Source organism: Equus asinus, chromosome 23 (assembly GCF_041296235.1).
Source record: "Equus asinus isolate D_3611 breed Donkey chromosome 23, EquAss-T2T_v2, whole genome shotgun sequence".
Classification (NCBI taxonomy): domain Eukaryota; kingdom Metazoa; phylum Chordata; class Mammalia; order Perissodactyla; family Equidae; genus Equus; species Equus asinus.
The window spans coordinates 19,990,057-20,003,429 of record NC_091812.1 but is presented as its reverse complement, the minus strand read 5'-3'; the positions used below and the strand labels follow the sequence as shown (position 1 = coordinate 20,003,429).

Sequence of the window (13,373 nt, the reverse complement as noted above, 5' to 3'; positions counted from 1 at the left end):
TCAAAGCAGTAATCAAAGTGACAGTACAATATTTTAAACAAAGAATAAGATAATATAATTATAAGGAAATGTAGCTCTTTAAGACTTTTAAAAAATATAATTAAGGGCATGCCAAAGTCAGTTTATGGTACAGAATCTCTGCTCTCTGGGCAGATTATAGGTAAAGCAAACCCAGTACTCAAGACAATTTGTCATTTTAAGAGAACCAAATTCTAGTCTTGTATTAATATAATTTTGGACAAAACCCTTCCCTGTTGTAGGTATGAATCTTACTCCACAAACTTGAATGTGTGAGAAATGTCATGTTTCTTTGTTTTCTTGAAATCAAATTAAATTAGACTCCAAGCGCAGCAAAGCCAGCTTCATGGGTGTGCGACCTCTGTCATCTAACAGGGCCACTTTCCTAGTAGGGCTTCAGTGCTCTGCTGTTGCTGTCTTGAAATTCTTGATAATTTTATCTTTGGGCATGTGTTTTGTAAGTGAAGTCCAATGGGACTGTAGAGCATGCACCTGAGCAGAGGAGATAAACACAATATGTGTATCTGACACTTTTCCTTGCTGCTCGGTTGGCATGTAGATTTTGAGATGCCCCTTGATTACAGAATTCTAGTGGACACACAATGCATTAGAATTCAGCACATGTCAAAGGAGTACAAAGTGAGAGTGTTAGGTCTACCACTGGATAAAGGCTGGGCTGGGGTGGCTGACAGTTGTAGAGATCATGCTTTTTTTTTTTTTAACTAAAACTTCCTTTGCAGACAGAAGGCAATGGCATGTTAAGAAACACAAACTACCAAGGAACCCTATCATATCCTTTCTTACCTGTGTTACTTCCCTGTTCTAGCCAACTACCTACCCTGAAAATGATGACATAGAAGGAGAGGGAAAGATAGTGCAACCCATAGTTCTTTTTTCCTTCAGTTCCTTCTTGCTCATCAGTAAGCTAAAGGTAAGTATTGGTAGAATGTGTGTATATTAAGAAATGAAATAACAGTTGACTTAGTTTTGCACAGTGTTTCCACTGTTCTGGTAAGAACAAAATACATATACATGTATGAGCTATAAAATCAGAATTATGTAATTTTGATGATTCCAAAATCATCATTTTGAGAATATGAGTTAAATGTTCTTATATTTGCATTTAAAACTGGCATTGCATAATATAAAGATGAAAGGTAATGAAGCTTGGTACCTGAGGGTTACTGTAAATATTCAATAAGAACATGATTATCCTCCCACCTTGTTCCCAGCACAGACATAGATGAAAAGAAGTTAATCCTGTCAACTTTCGGGTTTTCTTGTTTAACCTGAGGGGTGACTCAAGGGTCACAAGGATTTATGAATTTGTTTTGCAGAAGAAAAAGAATGCCTTCAAGGAAGTTACAATCACCAGATAACCAGCTCTCAGCTGCCACTGACGCCCACAAGTCAGATTGCCCAAGGGCTTGTCTGCAGTGTAAGAAATGCCAATTACTCCTTGGTTTCTCCAAAACTCTTCCTGCCAAGCCCCTTAGCTCTATAAAATCCCCTGCTTTCTTCTCTTGTGAAGGAAGATTTGACAGAACTATCCTACCTTCTCATTTTGGCCAACTTGAATAAACCTTTCTCCATCTTCAAGCTCACTGATGTTTCAGTGATTGGCTTACCGTGCATCAGGCACAGGAATTTGAGATTAAGAGGTTCATTATCAGTAACATGCATGCTGATAATTAGAATTTTACTTTTTATTTACTTAGAATAACATTAAAAAGCAAATATAAAATACCATGACAAGTTGAGAGAATCTGCAGAAGAAAGGAAACAGCTTTATATTCTAGTACCTTTAACAGTATTTTTTCCCTGCATTGTGAACAGCATTTTTGCCTCCTACATTTTCATTTTTCACTGAGCCCCACAAATTGTGTTGCTGGTGCTGGAGCACAGGCTGGTGGAAACGAAATCTCAGTCATTACTGGAGTTCTCTCATTACAGCTACCAGGATCATGCAAAGGTCCTGAGATCTTACTTTGAGCAGAATATTTGGAGATCCCTCTCTGTCTTCTGGTTAAAAGCACACTCTATTGTCCCAACCTGGAAGTAGGTGGGCTTTGAAGATTTTGTGCCACACATGGATCCAAGAATCTTTGCCCAGGCTGTAAGCTCCTTGATGAATGTGAGGCACTGTGCTAAGTGCTTTCCCAAGAATATTATGTTAAAAGCTTTTTAGAACATTAACAAACCTTTCATCAAGTAATACATAAACATAATTATAAAATTACATAGTATAGAAAGACCTATAATGAAAAGCACCAAATGTTTTTTTTACTCTTTCCCACCCACACCACCATTCTACTCCCTAACTCCTAAACTCTGCTTTTAGTGTATCTAATTTTCCCTACTCTCTAAGTAATATGAGAATTGCCATTATTTAGACATCTATTAAATTCCAGTTCTGATAAAGTGTTAGGTTGCCTCTCATCTCTCTTCTCACCCTCTTCTCTGTGTAATTATATCACTCTTTTTAGTTTCTCTATTGGTTATTGTAAGGGAGGAAAAACTTCTACCCTCCTAGGTTCTATTGCTAGGCCTAAGAATTAAACTGACATAAGACAGATTAACAGGAGAAAAGCATACAAATTTTGTTTAATGTTTTTATGTGTACACAAAAGTCTTCAAAAGGAAAATGAAGACCCAAAGAAGCTGTTAGGCCCAAAGCTTATCTACCTTTTTAAACAAAGAATGGTAAATTGTAGATATGTGACAAGACAGATACTTGGGTCAGTGGCAGTAAATTGTGGGACAGAAACTAAGAAATATAAGAGGGAAACTAATGGAAGATAAGGGTTATTTTAGTAGGTTTGTTTGTAAGGGTCCATTTCAGTGTTGACTCCCAGTCTCTGGTGACAAGGATGTTCTGCTCCTGGTACCAGGAAGGCAGCTTTCTCATGGGAAATTTTATGACCTGCTTTTAGATAGAAAGGGGGAGTTTAGGGAGCCCTTCCTGCATCTGCCATTTCTCAATCTGCCGTTTCTGCCTTTAGCTCAAAATAATCAATATGCCAAAGCAGCATATTTTGGGGTGGCATGTTCTGAACCCCTTCATTATCATTAAAGCATGAAATGATGAACTTACACCTTGATTTCTTATTTCAACTATAGGCCATTTCTCCTAACTACTCATTACAAAGCAGGCTTATTAGCACTCATGACTTTCCCTTCCTCTTATCTCCTCGTTCCACCTCTCAGCTTTGGGTAGCTAACCTTTTACTTTAACATTATCAGACTGACAACATTTGCATTCTGTTAATCAGATTTATGACATCTGTTTTCTCTATAAGCTTATTATAAAATTTAAAAATCAGGGGCTGGCCCCGTGGCCAAATAGTTAAGTTTGCGCGCTCCGCTGCAGGTGGCCCAGTGTTTCGTTGGTTCAAATCCTGGGCGCGGACATGGCCCTGCTCATCAGGCCACACTGAGGCAGCGTCCCGCATGCCACAACTAGAAGGACCCACAAAGAAGAATATACAACTATGTACTGGGGGGCTTTGGGGAGAAAAAGGAAAAAATAAAATCTTTAAAAAAAAATCATTAAGCAGTGATCCCATTATTACAACTATTTAAGTATTGTCATTGCATTCGTAGTTATGTGTAGTGTATTGGGATTACCAATCTTTCTGCAGACAATTTTTGGGAGGAGATTAATTGCCTTTCCATTTTGGGAGGAATTTCCCACCTTTATTTTATCCTTAAGTTCCTCCAACTTCTTAGGCACAGTATTAAAACTTTTGAATCTTCCCTTTTCCTAGATACCTCTTTTTTTTTTTTAATAGACATTTTAGATTTACAGAAAAATTGAGAAGATAGTGCAGAGAGTTCTTACATATCCTACACTCAGTTTACCTTATTATTAACATCTTACATTTTTAGTATGCTGCATTTGTTACCACTAATGAGCCAATATCATCATATTTTTATTAACTAAAGTTCATATTTTATTCAGATTTCTTCAGCTTTATCTAGTGTCTTTTCTCTTCCAGGATACCACATTATATCTAGTTATCATGTCTCCTCTTTTCTTGGTGTTGACACTTTCTCAGACTTTCCTTGTTTTTGATGGCTTTGATAGTTTTGAGTACCAGTGAAGTATTTTGTAGGATGCCCCTCTATTGGAATTTTCGTGATGTTTTTCTCATGATTATATTAGGCTTATGGGTGTTTGGGAGGAAGACCACAGAGGTAAAGTGCCGTTTTCATCGCATCATATTAAGGATACATCCTATCAGTGTGACTCATCACTGTTCATGTTCACTTCGATCATCTGGCTGAGAGACTGTTGACTTTCTCCACTGTAAAGGTTTCCTTCCACCCTCCCCTCCCCTTTCCATACAGTACGCTTTGGAGGGAAGTCACTGTGTGTAAACTATATCTGAAGGTTTATTCATAAAGGACTTCTATAAAACAGAATGTATAAGATGGCCATGCTGGGACCTGGTTAACACTTTCCAGCAAATACTGTTGTATAAACTCTAGCTAGAACCTGTGTGTTTGAATATAGTAGTCTATATATTAAATACTAGAAACCTGGTTTTGTTTTTTTTTTTGAGGAATATTAGCCCTGAGCTAACTGCTGCCGCCAGTCCTCCTCTTTTTGTTGAGGAAGACTGGCCCTGAGCTAACATCCGTGCCCATCTTCCTCTACTTTATATGTGGGACGCCTACCACAGCATGGCGTGCCAAGCGGTGCCATGTCCGCACCCGGGATCTGAACCAGCAAACCCCAGGCCCCTGAAGCGGGACACTCGCACTTAACTGCTGTGCCACCAGGCTGGCCCGAAACCTGGTTTTGAATAGTCAGTGTATATCCTGGCAGCTGACCATTAAGGTAACTGCTTGATTTTCTATTCAGTTTTTGCAATTGAGAAGGAGCAAGTCATGATTCTCAGAACCTCAGTTTCCTCATTTATGCAGTGAAGAGGCTGGAGCACGTGATCTCAAAGATCTTACCCTTCCGTTAAATTCGGATTCTATTATCCAGCCCTTCTTATTTTATTTTTAGCGGTTCTTAATATGCCTTTTGTTTAGTGCTTTATTGATTTATAGTTTACATATGGTTGAATACACAAATTTAAAATATACTGCTTGATGACAAAAAGCCCAGCTTTATTGAGATATAATTAATACACCATGAAATTTACCTGTTTAACGTGTACAATTCAATGGTTTTTGTTCTATTTACAGATTTTGCAACTATTACCCTATTCTAATTTTAGAAGATTTTCATCACCCCAAAAAGAAACCTTGTACCTGTTAGCAGTCATTCCCCATTCTCCTTGTCCCCTGTCCCTGCCAGGCCTTGGCAACCACTAATCTAATTTCTATCTTTATATATTTATCTATCTTGGACCTTTCATATAAATGGAATCTTACAAGATGCAGTCCTTTGTGACTGGCTTCTGTCATTTAGCATAATGTTTTTGAGGTTCATCCATGTTGTAGCAAGTATCATCACTTTATTCCTTTTTGTTGCCAAATCGTGTTCCATTTTGTGTATATACCACGTTTTGTTTATCCATTCATTAGTTGATGGATATTTAGGCTGCTTCCACTTTTTGGTTGTTATGAATCATGCTGCCATGAACATTTGTGTGGACATATATTTGTATTTCTCTTGGGTAGATACCTAGGAGAATTGCACGGTAGCTCTATGTTTAACATTTTGAGGCATTGCCAAACTATTTTCCAAACTGGTTCCAACATTTCACATTTCCACCAGCAATATACATTGGAGGTTTCCATTTCTTAGTGATTCTACTACGTGTGAAGCGGTATCTCATTGTTAGATGACTTTTTACACATCTACACCTTTGTGACCTCCACCCAGATAAAGACGTGACATTTTCATCACCCCTGAAGGCTTTTTTATGCCTTTTTTCAGTAAACACCAGTTGCCTGCTGCTAGGTACCACTCTTCTGACTTCTATCTCTGTATATTAGTTTTGCCTGTTCTTGAACTTCATATAAATGGAATCAGACAGTGTGTATGATTTATACATCAAAGTACGTGAATGTTTATAGAAGCATTATTCATAATAGCCAAAAAATGGAAGCAACTCAAATGTCCATTAACTGATGAATGGATAGACAACATACGGTATATCTATAAAATGGAATACTGTTTGTCAATAAAAAGGAAAGAAGTACTGATACACTCTTTTGTGTGGCTGCTTTTACTGAACATAATAATTTTGAAATTTATCCATGTTGTGGTGTGTATCAGTAGTTCATTCCTTTTGATTGCTGAGCAGTATTCCATTGCAAGTAGGGTAAAATCTCAGACCCTTCACAGTTCTTGAAAAAAATGTCATTCAGTAAACATATACACTATTTATAAAATCTCTTAGCAATCTAGGAATAGATGGAATTTACTCAAGATGATGAAAAGGATGTATCTATCAGGGGACCTTTAGCAAGTGTCATACTTAATTGTAAAACTTGAAAAGTATTCTCAATTATGTCAGGAATGAGCCTTAGTTGGGTTGCATTAATTGCTGTAAGAAACAAACCCAAAAATTTCAGTGGCTTAACAAAATAGAAGTATATTTCTTGCTGATATAACAGTACAATGTGAATGTTCCTCATCAGCAGGTGGCTGTTCTAGAACTCATTCAGAGACCTGGGCTTCTTCCATATTGTGGCTCTGCCATCCTTTAGGACTTCAGAGTTCTCTGCATTCAGCCAGCAGAGTAAGAAAGGGTGGTGAAGGTAGGCCTATTTCTTAATTAACTCTGCCCAGAAGTGACGCATATTATTTCTGCTCACAACTGCAACTATAGCCTATGGACTTTTGAATTTAAATTATAAACTAAATTTATATTTAAATTATAAACTAAAATCATGAGTGCATTTAATACTAGGTCAACCTATGTCTTGTAGAATTGAAATCTGAATCAAACACAGTTTTGATGCATTTTGACGAAGAAAATAGAATATTTCAGTTTAAGACTTGGAAGGCATAGCCAAAGACTGAGCAATACAATTTAATGTTATAGTGAGAAGATTTCCCATATATTTAGAGAAGATACCCCATATTTATAGCAGCACTATTAAAACTGTGACTACAGCCTCTAAAATCCTCACAGTTTTTAGACAAATCTGAAACCTTGAATATAATTTAGTTTGAGTTGTTACATTCAACCTTACTTTACATTTCTTCCCTATTCTTAATTCATGTTTTTTTTTTGAAGATTAGCCCTGAGCTAACATCTGTTGCCAATCTTCCTCTTTTTTTTTAGCTTGAGGAAGATTAACCCTGAGCTCACATATGTGGCAATCTTCCTCCAGTTTTTATGTGGGTTCCTGCCACAGCATGGCTGATGAGTGGTGTAGGTCCGTGCCTGGGATCTGAACCTGTGAACCTGGGCCACTGAAGCAGAGCACGCCAAACTTAACCACTATGCCATGGGGGCAGCCCCCTTTCCCTATTCTTAATGATTAACTATATCTGTGGTTTCCAAACTGTTTGCTGAGGTGCTGTAAGCATTCCAGTGAACTTACAGGGTCAGGATATTTTACGTTTTTGAGAGAGACACAGTGTCACCTGTTGGACACCACACAAATTATTGCTGTTAAGTTCTGAACCTAACTAATAATAAATGGGAACAGTTGGGTATTTCTTTTGACCTGGGATGATGAGCGATGTTGAGCATCTTTTCATGTGTGTGCTGGCCATTTGTATATTCTCTTTGTTGGAGAAATGTCTGTTCAAGTTCTTTGCCTAATTTTTTAATTTTTTAATTGTTGTTGTTGAGTTGTTGGAGTTCTTAATATATTCTGGATATTAATCTCTTATCAGATATATGATGTGCAAATATTTTCTCCCATTCAGTGTGTTGCTTTTTCACTTTGTTGACTGTATCTTTTGATGCTCAAAAGTTTTTTTTTTTTTAAAGATTTTATTTTTTCCTTTTTCACCCCAAAGCCCCCCAGTACATAGTTATATATTCTTCGTTGTGGGTCCTTCTAGTTGTGGTATGTGGGATGCTGTCTCAGCATGGTTTGATGAGCAGGGCCATGTCCGCACCCAGGATTCAAACCAGCGAAACACTGGGCCACCTGCAGCGGAGCGCACAAACTTAACCACTCGGCCACAGGGCCAGGCCCGATGCTCAAAAGTTTTTAAGTTTGTTGTAGTCCAATGTATTTTTTCTTTTGTTGCCTGAGCTTTTGGTGTCATATTTTAGAAATCAGTTTTGAACTCCAAATCCAATGTCATGAAGCTTTTCACCTATGTTTTCTTCTAAGAGTTTTACATTTAGGTTTTTGATCTATTTTGAGTTAATTTTTACATATGATATATATGGTGTATAAGGGTCCAACTTACATTTGTTCGCGTATGGATATCCAGTTTTCCCAACACCATTTGTAGGAATGGTGTTGACTGGTCTTGGCACTCTAGTCAAAAATCATTTGACCATATATGCCAGTATTTGTTTCTGGGCTCTCTATTCTTTTTTTTTAGGAAGATTAGCCCTGAGCTAACAGCTGCTGCCAATCCCCCTCTTCTTGCCGAGGAAGACTGGTCCTGAGCTAACATCCATGCCCATCCTCCTCTACTTTATGTGTGGGATGCCTGCCACAGCATGTGCCATGTCCGCACCCGGGATATGAACCGGCGAACCCTGGGCTGCCAGAGTGGAACGTGTGAACTTAACCGCTGTGCCAGTGGGCCAGCCCCTGGGCTCTCTATTCTATTCCATTGTTCTACATGTGTATCTTTCTGCCAGTATCACAGTATTTTGATTACTGTAGCTTTGGTAATAATTTGCAAAATCAGGAAGTATGAAACCTCCTACTTTGTTATTCTTTTTCAAGATTGTTTGGTTATTTGGGGTTTGTTGAGGTTCCACATGAATTTTAGGATGAATTTTTCTCTTTCTGCAAAAATATCATTGGGATTTTGATGAGATAGTTCCTGGAATATTACAAATGTTATCTGAAATTGTTGTTATTATTATTAAGTTTAAAACCAATTTGATGACCTGGAATTCCTGTATAAAGAGTTTAGGGAAAAATTACTGTAATAAACATATATATATGCATATATATATTTAAGACTTAAGCTTCTGTAAGCTTTTTAAAAATTTAACTTCATTGAAGTATAATGTATGTACAATAAGCTGCATTCATTTAAAGGGTACAATTTGATGAATTTTGATAATTATATGTACCTGTGAAACCACCACCATAATCAAGATATAGAACATTTTCATCATCACACTCTGCTCCAAATTTCCTCATGCCTCTCTGTAGTCTATCCCTCCTGCTCCGGGCCTCAGGCAATCACAGATCTATTTTTTGTCACTATAAATTAGTTTGCATTCTCTTACATCTATATAAGTAGTATCATATAATGTGTACTCTTTTGTGTCTGGCTTCCTTTACTCAGCATGATGATTTTGAGGTTTATCTATGTTGTGTATCCAGGCATTTATCAACGTTTCGTTTCTTTTTGTTACTGAGTAGTGTTCCATTGTATGGATGTACTACATTTTGTTTATTCACCTGTTGATGGATATGTGAATTGTTTTCAGTTTTTGGCTATTGTTAATAAAAGCTACTTTGAACATTTGTCACAACTCTGTGTAAACATACACGTCCATTTCTCTTGGGTACACACCTAGGAATAGAATAGCAGGATTGGGCAGCCCGGTGGCACAGCGGTTAAGTACATATATTCCGCTTCGGTGGCCCAGGGTTCGCTGGTTCGGATCCTGGGTGCGGACATGGCACCGCTTGGCACGCCATGCTGTGGTAGGCATCCCACATATAAAGTAGAGGAGGATGGGCATGGATGTTAGCTCAGGGCCAGTCTTCCTCAGTGAAAAGAGGAGGGTTGGCAGCAGTTAGCTCAGGGCTACTCTTCCTCAAAAAAGAAAAAAAGAAAAAAAAAGAATGGTAGGATCATTTTGTTGCTATATGCTTATTTTTAAAAGAAATGCTTGAAGAGTTTTCCAAAGTGATAGTATTGTTTTACATTCCTATGAGCAGTGTATTAGAGTTCTCTTATGATCTTTTAAACAAATGTTTACATAGGTAGTTCGTTTTTGTTGTAGAAATATTTAAAAATGTATGTGAGTAAAGAGAAAATCACTCAAAATCACACCACAAGATATAATGAGTTAACATTTTTGAGTATTATTCTTCTTGCCTTTTTTATACCTATGCTATTTTCCATAAAAGTTGTACTGTATACACTACTCTGTATTTTGCTTTTCCCACTTAACATGGGACTAACTTTCTACTTCAATAAGTATAGAGTTGTACCATCATTTTAAATAGCTATATAGTATTACATTGCATCAATGCACAATACATTGAAACTAGCCTTTTGGCTGTTCTTGGACCTTTAGGTTGTTTCCACTTCTCCTTTTCATAAATAATATTACAGTGGACATCATTGTACAAATGTAATTTCACATTTCTCAAATTATTTCTTTATGAAAAGCTTCAAGGAGAATTGCTGGCTCTAAAAATATACAAATTTTAAAGACATTTGATACTTGTTGCCAAATTGCCCTCTAGTTCTGCTTTTTTTACTTGCTTCACGTCCTTGGGCATATTACTTAACCTTTTTGAGCATCCATAAAATGGAGATAGTGTGAAAACATATTGTTTAAAGCAGTTAGCATAGTGCTTAACACATGGTAAGCACTCAGTGGTAGCTACTGTTCCTTTTTTAAAAAAATTTCTTCCATTTTATATTCCTACTTGGAATATTTAAGAGTTTGTGACTTCTCAATCTCTCAAATACTTATACAAGTTATTGTCATTAAAAGAAAGTCTTTGCTGGTCTGATAATTTGTATTTCTTCTTTTGTGAATTGTCTTCCTTGGTTATGGTCTGAAATATTTCTCAAACATTGGTATGAAAAATAGGACACCAAGTTTTTAGAACAGTCTCTAACAATTAGGAGTAAAAGACAGGTGATAATCCCATAAGTAAATTCAATAAATTTGGTATCTTCCTTTATATATTTGTGAATTCATGCTGTTGGTATTCATTGTAGCTTTGAGATTCAGGGCAGCAGACTCGGTGCATTTTAAAGGACTCAATATAAGTCAGCTTTAAATATGTATTTGACATTATTAATTTTCCATGATGGCCTGGTTCTTTATGTCAGTCTTATGGGACCTCAATGCTGATGAAATGAAGCAGAACTGCATAAGCCCAAATTTATTTAACCTTTTTTTTTTTTCTTTTTGTGGAAAAGAACCAGAGGGCTAAGATATTTTTGTTAGGTTACATTTCTGGGAAATACAAATTGACAGATTGTCCCTGGTAATTTTACATTATGAGCATCACTAAACGTTATCAAGCTGTTTACTCAAGAGCTTTAAAATTTTTAACATTTAACTCTGAGTTGAGGGAGGGGAAGTAGGAGTAGAAGGTGGAAGGCGAATGGAAAAGAAGTGTATTAAATGTTTCTGTTTTGGCTTTATCCTTGCAGTTCACAAACTTTCAGAGGGGAGAATAAGTTCCTGACTCCTGTCTTTCTGTGATGGGGCAGAAATGTAGCTGAAGAGCGCCAAGAAGGTACCTCCTGACCAGCTTCTCCCTCCCAAACCGTCATGCATATGCCAAAAACGAATAAAACAAAACAAAACAAAAAGCAATCCTTACTTCCCCTCCGCATTCTAGAGATTTAAGAAATTAATCTGTTAAAATGCCTTTAACTCTTATTGTGAATTATAGTAATTAGACATTCAATTTTCAACTCCTTAATAAGGTTGTTCACTGACTGGTGACCCAGTACTAATAATGGAACAAATGGTCATTTGGAAGTGGATAAGTCTGATCCAGTGTCACAGAGGGACCTTTGGGCATCGAAGTGGTCATGTTAGGGCATGTGTCCTTGGCAATTGTCTAATTTCTTTGAGCCCCAGTTTTCTTATTGGCAAAGTGGGGGTGATGATTTATAGCCTATAGTCTTGTGAGGCTCAAATGAGATGAAGTATGCAAATGTCTTCACACAGTTAATAATCACTATTACCATTCTATCACCAAATTTTGGTGTGTTCTCCCATAGAAGTAATAAATCTAAATTAGGTTTGCAAGCTCATGCATGCCTCTTACAATTTTTCTGTATGTATGTTTGGCTAGCTCACCTGAGAGAGTGGAAGATGAATTTTAAGAGATTGAAGTTTAAAATTGAAACCAATAAAAGCCTGTATGTTATTATATATAGCTAAATAGTGTTCATGCAGAGTCCAGGTAATGTACTGAATTTTATTTCCTTTTCTCTGAGTTCTATGTCCCAACACCTGAGCAACTCAAAAGAGAATGTTGCTGGAGCTGGCTTCGAATAGAATCTCTAGTTTCCTTTATCAAAGCCTCAGATTTTGCCGCTAGACTCCCTTCAGTGGTGTGCTAGTAAAAGTTTAACAACTGAGTTCTCTCTCTATATACATCAGTATATATGTTTATTATGAATTTTGCTGATTATAACAGATGTGTAGTAGACAATTTTTGAGTTATAATAGAGTATAAAATACTCTTTATTGTACATTCCCTATAGCCAATTGATTCTCACAGGATTCTGATTTTTGCCAAATTCTTGATCGTCGCCAGCCTGTGGTTGCAACTCAACCATGTTTTGACAATTTTTCTGCTATTTATAATGTAACAGCTACAGATATGACACACTTTTAAGTTTAGTTGGTATCATTAACATTGTATCTAGTACTTTATAAAGTTTAGATAGACAAAAAAACAATGACTAAAAATATGATTTGTAACATTTGCCAATTTCCATGGTGTAAATATTCCCACCATGGTTGATTTCAGGCTACCAACATGATGGCATTGAATATGGAGTTGGGAAGAGATGTATGGTAGCCCACCATTACATGTTATTTTCATCAAACAGGTAAAATAGATATAAATAACTTCAAAAGTATAGATAATAGTAAAAATAATTAGGAATTGAAGTTTTGCATGTTTATTATCTTTGCTTTTAATATAATTTAACTGCAAATTCATATAAATTAATTTTTAATAACAATGTGTTAAACAAGTGACTTGCAACATTCCTGAAAATTAACAATGAGCTCTCATGAGCTGGAAGGAGCTGGCCATAGCAAACCGTTGACTCTCTCCCTGAGGCCTCCATATTCTTGCTCCAGTCTGGACTGGCTGATTTCTAGGATTGCTGCAGGATTACCATTTTAGGATTTTCCTTTTAATATTCCTCTTTGTTTTATTACTCCCTCATCTTGCTGGAGTATATCCTCAAGTAACTTGCAAAGAGATTGCCTTTATTATTGTATAATATGGCATAAATTAATTTTCTGTGTCCTTGCATGCTTGATGATGTTCTTATTCTCTCCTTATGCTTG

The 13,373-nt window shown here is 36.7% G+C and overlaps 1 protein-coding gene across 4 annotated transcripts in view; it reads left to right on the top strand.

The window, feature by feature from the left end:
• The window catches only part of RMI1 (RecQ mediated genome instability 1), a 66,955-nt gene that overhangs the window by 30,217 nt on the left and 23,365 nt on the right, over window positions 1-13,373 (top strand). For 2 of the 4 annotated variants that reach the window (XR_011497571.1, XR_011497574.1), the window contains exons 3-5: window positions 1,356-1,456; window positions 11,486-11,571; window positions 12,823-12,904. The gene's annotated coding sequence lies outside the window, so the exon portion shown is untranslated. The remainder of the gene's footprint in view (window positions 1-1,355; window positions 1,457-11,485; window positions 11,572-12,822; window positions 12,905-13,373) is intronic. The other 2 variants (XR_011497573.1, XR_011497570.1) reach the window with 1 other exon arrangement.